The sequence below is a fragment of the Cebus imitator genome, unplaced genomic scaffold (assembly GCF_001604975.1).
Source record: "Cebus imitator isolate Cc_AM_T3 unplaced genomic scaffold, Cebus_imitator-1.0 Scaffold77, whole genome shotgun sequence".
Taxonomy (NCBI): Eukaryota; Metazoa; Chordata; class Mammalia; order Primates; family Cebidae; genus Cebus; species Cebus imitator.
This window is the reverse complement of record NW_016107392.1, coordinates 5,136,937-5,143,527: the sequence shown is the minus strand read 5'-3', so window position 1 is coordinate 5,143,527 and position 6,591 is coordinate 5,136,937. Positions and strand designations below refer to the sequence as shown.

Here is a 6,591-nt window from a genome sequence, read left to right as displayed (position 1 = left end):
CTAAAGTTTATCAGTTTTGCATATTGTTTTTTTTTTTTTTTCAAAAAATGATTAGTTTCTTTGATTTTTTTTTTTGTTGTTGCTTGTTCTAGTGTTTATTTCATTTATTTCTCCTTTGATTTTTATTATTTCTTTCTTTCTGCTAACTTTGAGCTCAGTTTGCTCTTCTTTTTCTAGTTCTTTGCACTGTAAAGTTAGGTTTATTTGACATCTTTTTTATTCAGGTAGGTGCTATCACTATAAACTCTCCTCTTAAAACTGTTTTTGTTACATTCCCTGCGTTTTAGTATGTTGTGTTTTCATTTTAATTTGTTTCAAGATTTTAAAAATTTCCCTTTCGGTGGGGGCGTAATTGAATCAAAGGCAGGATCAGGTTCCCCGCCTTCCAATCCAAAAATCCTGCCAAGAGAGCCCCAGAGCAGAGGAAAATCCAAAGTGGAGAGAGGGGAAGAAAGAGACCAGCGAGTCATCCGTCCAGAAGGCGTGGAGAGCCGCAGCCAGCCAAGCAGGAGCTGCAGCGAGCTGCCGATACCTCGCCCCTTGCGACAAAGGCAGCCCGAGCGCCAGAGCGGACATTTGCAACTCAAAAATGCAGGCTCAACAGTACCAGCAGCAGCGTCGAAATTTGCAGCTGTCTTCTTGGCATTCATTTTCATACTGTCAGCTGTGGATAATGCCAAAGCAGGGAAGAAAGAGAAACCAGAAAAAAAAGTGAAGAAGTCTGACTGTGGAGAATGGCAGTGGAGTGTGTGTGTGCCCACCAGTGGAGACTGTGGGCTGGGCATGCAGGAGGGCACTCAGACTGGAGCCGAGTGCAAGCAAACCATGAAGACCCAGAGATGTCAGATCCCCTGCAACTGGAAAAAGCAATTTGGAGCGAAGTGCAAATACCAGTTCCAGGCCTGGGGAGAGTGTGACCTGAACACGGCCCTAAAGACCAGAACTGGAAGTCTGAAGCGAGCCCTGCACAATGCCGAATGCTAGAAGATGGTCACCATCTCCAAGCCCTTTGGCAAACTGACCAAGCCCAAGCCTCAAGTGGCATCTAAGAAGAAGAAAATGGAAGGCAAGAAACAGGAGAAGATGCTGGATTAAAAGATATCACCTGTGGAAAATAAAAAGGACATCAGCAAACAGCATCAGTTAACTATTGCATTTATATCTACCCTAGGCCTTTTATTCAAAAAGTATCTATAGCTAAGTACACAATAAGCAAGAACAAAAAGAAAAGAACATTTTTGTAGTAGCATTTTAAAAATGTATACTGTAGTAGCACTAGGGGCTTATAATAAAGGACTGTAATCTTATTTAGGAAGTTGACTTATAGTACATGATAAATGATAGACAGCTGAGGTAAGTTTTTTGAAGTTATGTGACATTTTACATTAATTTTTTTTTTTTTTACATTTTTTGGCAGCAATTTAAATGTTGTGACCATGTAAACTACTTCTCCTGTTAGGTATTTGTTTTTTCACCTAGACTTTTTTCCCAATTGAGAAAAATGTATACTAAACAAAATAGCAATAAAACATAATCACTCTATTGGAAGAAAATGCCTTGTTTTCTGCCAATAAATTTTTTTTTAAATGTCGTCAGCAAAATGGGGGTGGGGAGGCAGAGCATGCCCTAGTTCAATGGTGACCTTTTTTTAAGAAAAGCATTCAAACATAAAATTCTTTCACTGTGGCAAATAAATAAATAAATAAATAAATAATAAAAAATTTCCCCTTCAATTTATTATTTGACTTATTGTTCAGGAGTGTGTTATTTAATTTCCACCTATTTGTAGAATTTCGCTTTTCTTGTATTATTGGTTTCTAGCCTCATATCATTGTGGTTAGAAAAGATGCTTGATATGAGTTCAGTCTTTTTAAATTTGTGAAGACTTGTTTTGTGGCCTAAAATGTGACCTATCCTGGAGTATGTTCCTTGTGAGCTTGAAAAGAATGTGTATTCTGATGCCGCTGAATAGATATTCAGTATATGTCTGTCAGGCCCATTTGCTTTATGCTTGTTATTCGAGTATACTGTTTCATTATTGGTTTTTGTCTGGATGATCCAATTGTTGAAAGTGGAATATTGAAGCAACCTACTATTATTGTATTGCTATCTATTTCTCCCTGTAATTCTGTTTGTATCTGTTTTATATATTTAAGTGTTCCAGTGTTGGGTGCAAATATATTTATTATATTCTCGATGAATTTTTCTGTTTATGATTATGTAGTGACTTTGTCTCTTGTGACAATTTTTGACTTGAAATCTACCTTCTCTCATATGTGTATAGCCACCACAGCTGCTCTCATTTGGTTACACTTTGCATGAAATATATTTTTCTATTCCTTTTCTTTCAATCTATATGTCTTCTCAAAGCTAAGGAGACAGCAATAAGGCAGCATATTGTTGGATCTCTTTTGTGTTTGTTTTTAAATCCAGGAAGCCACTCTATGTTTTTGATTGGAGTATTTAATCCATTTATATTTAAAGTAATCATTGATAAAGACTTACTATTGCTATTTTATTAATTATTTGCTATTTTGTAGTTCCTTCATTCCTTTCTTTCTCTCCACCTTCCTTTATGATAATTTTTTGTAGTGGCATGAGGTATGATTTAGTTACTTTGTATTTGTCTTTTGTGTATCTGCTACAGATATTTTCTCTGTGGTTCCTTTGAGGCTTATATAAGACATTTTGTAGTTGTATCAGTGTATTTTAATCTGATAATGACTTAAGTTCAACCACATTCAAGAACTTTATACTTTAAAATTTCCTCCCCCCCATTTTATGTTATTGATGTCCCATTTGCATCTTTTATATATTGTGTATTCATTAACATATTATTGAAGCTATAGTTATTTGTAATACTTTTGTTTCTAAATGTATAGTGCTAGAGTTAAAAGTGACTTACATACAACCATTACAGTGTTAGAATATTCTGAATTTGACTATATTCTTACTTTTACAGTGAGTTTTGTATTTTCATATATTCTCATGTTGTTATTTAGCATCCTTTCATCTCAACTTGAAGAACTACATGGAGTGTTTCTTATAAAGCAGGTTCAGGGTGATAACCCCAGCTTTCGTTTGTCTGGCAAAGTCTTAATCTCTCCTTGATTTATGAAGGGCAGCTTTGCTGGATATAGTCCTTTTGGTTGAAGGGTTTGTTTTCCCTCCTTTAGCACTTTGAATATGTTATCCCACTCTCCTTGCCTGCAAGGCTTCTGCTGAGAAGTCTGCTGTTAGTCTTATGGTGGCTCCTTTGTATGTGATGAGTTGCTTGTCTTTTGGTTTCCAAATTTTCTTTGTTTTTCACTTGATAATTTGACTATAATTTGTCTTGGTGAACATCTCTTTATATTTAATCTATTCGAGGTTCTTTGAGCTTCATGGATCTTGATGTTTGTATCCCTCTCCAGATTTGGGAGTTTTCTGTCGTTATTTCTTTAAAAATTTTTATTTTAAATTATTATGTAGACACACTAGTTGTGCATATTTATGGGATGCATGTGATAATACAAACATACAGTGTAGAATGATTAGCTCAGAATAATTGGAGTATCTATCACCTCAAGCATTTATTGTTTCTTTAAGGAAAATTCCAACTGTACTCTTTCAGTTATTTTGAAACATGCAATAAATTATGGTTAACTATTATCACCTACTGTGCTACCAAACACTAGATCTTATTCCTTCTATTTAACTGTATTTTTATACCCATTAACCGTTCCCAATTTAGCCCCCTCTTTCCCACTACCCTTCCCAGCCTCCATTAGATACCCCAGTTACTCTGATTGTAGAGCTTGATTTCTTTAAGGTCATTACTGGTGCTTAATTTTGTCCCTTTGGTGGTGTCATGTTTCCCTGATTATTTGTGATTCTTGTGGTCTGAGTTGGTATTTGCACATTTGAAGAAGTAGGCATCTCTTCAAGTCTTTACAGACTGGCTTCAGCAGGTAAAGCACTTTAACAGTCAGCCCACTGAGCGATTCTGGGCAGGTCATTTAGTGGGCTTGCTGCTAGAACCCTCAGCAGAGCTTTCATGATGCCTGGGCCAGTGGGTGGGTGGGCCTGGTACCTCAGTCCACTGAGGCACACCTAGGTATTAGATCTGCATGGCCAGGCCTGGTGCCTGAGTTTGCAAGAGCAGGTCTGGAGCCAGGGTCTATGTGTGCATACCTGGATCCTGGGTCTGCAAGGGCAGGCCTGATGCCTTTGTGGAGGCTGGCTTGAGACCTGATTCCACTGGGGCCCAGCCTGGCATTGAGGCAGACCTTGAGCCTGAGACTGTGGGTGTCAGCTGGTACAGAGTGGGTCTGAAGCCTGGGTCCAGTGGGGCCGATCTGGAGTGTGGGGTCATGGGGGCTGGTCCGGCACTAGGGAAAGTGCTTACCTGGGTGCCAGCATAGCACTAGGGTAGGCCTGGAGCCAGGGCCATAGGGACTGATCTGCCACCAGGGCTCACTGGGATGGTCCTGGTGCTAGGGTCTATATCAGATATGGGTGCTCATTTCACTCTTTTTCCTCCACATAGAGGGTATCTCTTTCCATGCTGCACTGCCTGTGCTTGGGGAAGGGTGTCATGGGTAATGTAAAACTGCCCTACTCTGTTCTGTGTCTCTTTTCTTAGATCTGTGCTCCACCCAGGTGCTCTAATCCCTCATCTGAATTCCTAGCTGTTAGGAAGTTATTTTTATGCATGGATAGTTATTACAAATGGATGTTTTTGTGAGGGAACAAGTGCTGGAAACTCCGATCCCTCCATCTTGTTGCTGTCAATCTACATCTCCAACATTTGTGTTTATTTTACTTAAAGCTGACTGAGCTTCTTGGATTTTTTACTAAACTTGGGAACTTTCCAGCCATTATTTCTCCTCCTTTCTCTCTCTCGCCTCCTCATTGTGCATATGTTGGTGTGATTAATATGTCTCACATTTCCGTGAGGCTCTGTGTATTTTTCTTCATCCTTTTTTCTCTCTGTTCTTCAGACTACATAATCTCTATAAATATAGCTACAAGATTGTTGACTCTCTTGCCTGCTGAAAGCTAATGTGTCCTCACACTGCAGAGGGAGTAAGCAAGCTCTTTAGTGTCTCTTCTTATAAGGGCCCTAATTCTATCATGAAAGTTCCATCCTCGTGACCTCATCTAAACCTAATTACTTCTCGAAGGTTCCGTCTGTAAATACTGTCACGCTGGGAGTTACAGCTTCAACATAGAATCTTACGGGGAATACGGACATTCAATCCATACTAGCAAGTTTCAGTGGATTGCAGAATCCCCTGAGACAGAAAAGCAAAAGCACCTGACATGTTCTTGAAGTGGGGCTTTGTTACCAAAAATATATATATTCTATGCATTGATTATGCTGGTTATATTTTCTGTTTTCTTTCTTATTTTTTGTCCACTTGACCTGTGTCTTATGTTGGACTGAAATATATGTCTACTAATTTTAGTGTAGTTTTGTATATTTCTCCCTGTATATCCTTATCTTTCTGATTTATAAAGGTAGTTGCTGTGTTGTGTCATATATATTCATAACTGATATGTTATCTTTGTGAATTGTGGCTCATGGCATTATCAAATATTTTGTTGTGTTACTTTTTGTCCAAATTCAGCATTTTCTGATCTCATTAGCACAGCCTCTGCTTTCTTTTTTGTTTGTCTGCCCTATAGTTTGATATCTCTTGACTTTTACCAGCCATTCTGAATCAGTTTGATTTAGGTATATCTCCTAAATGCAGCATGGAGTTGGGTTTTGCTTTATGGGTCAACCTGCAGGTCTTTTCCTTTTAATACATGAGTTTTCATTTACATGTATTGAAATGAGTGACATGTTTGGTTCAATAGCTATTTTAATGTTACATTTACTGTGTTTTGGTTTACCTAATATGTATCTTTCTCTACATAGTCTCTTTTCTTTGCACTTTAAAAATTTGGTTTTGATGTTTAGAAACATTTGAACATGTGTTCTTGCAGTTACTTTCTAGTCTTCACATGTCATTCTCCCTGTGTGCATGGCCGTGTCTAAGTTTCCCCAAAGGACAATTCATCATATTCGATTAGGGACCACTCTAGCCAGTATGGTCTCATCTTAACTAAGTTTGTCTGCATGACCTTACTTCCAAGTAAGGTCACATCCTGAGGTGCTGGGGGTTGGGACTTTAGCAGATGAATGTTGGGGGGACACCATTCAATGTGTAACTACCTCCTTTTTAATATCCATTGTGGTTGCCTCAAACCCTGTCTTTGATTCTTCAAGCTTCTAAGGCTGTGGGTCTCTACCCAAGATTTAGTCAGCTCTCCCGGGGATCTGTGGGCTTGCCTGGCCTCAGGCTAAAAGCCATTAACATGGAAAGTTTCTGTAGTGCTCTTCTTCTCTTCTGCCAAGTGCCAATCCCCTCTCCCTTTCTGCTTCCTTTTGGTTGTTTCCAGGGTAGTCAATTAGTTCCTTTTTATATTTGGAATGGAATTATGGTCGTTATTTGCAAGAGAATTGGCCCAAAGCAGCTAGCTCTTCCACAATTACTGCAGGACTCTTATTTCTTCTTGGGGTTTTGTTTGCTGTTGTTTTGTTTTGTTTTTCTGTCTGTTCCT

At 38.7% G+C, this 6,591-nt stretch overlaps 1 pseudogene across 1 annotated transcript; it reads left to right on the top strand.

Moving 5' to 3' along the window:
- The first annotated feature begins 574 nt into the window (after nucleotides 1-574).
- On the top strand, nucleotides 575-1,581 carry LOC108307240 (annotated as a pseudogene). Its single transcript, XR_005200974.1, has one exon. The product of XR_005200974.1 is annotated as a pleiotrophin-like (transcript).
- The last annotated feature ends 5,010 nt before the right edge of the window (nucleotides 1,582-6,591 follow it).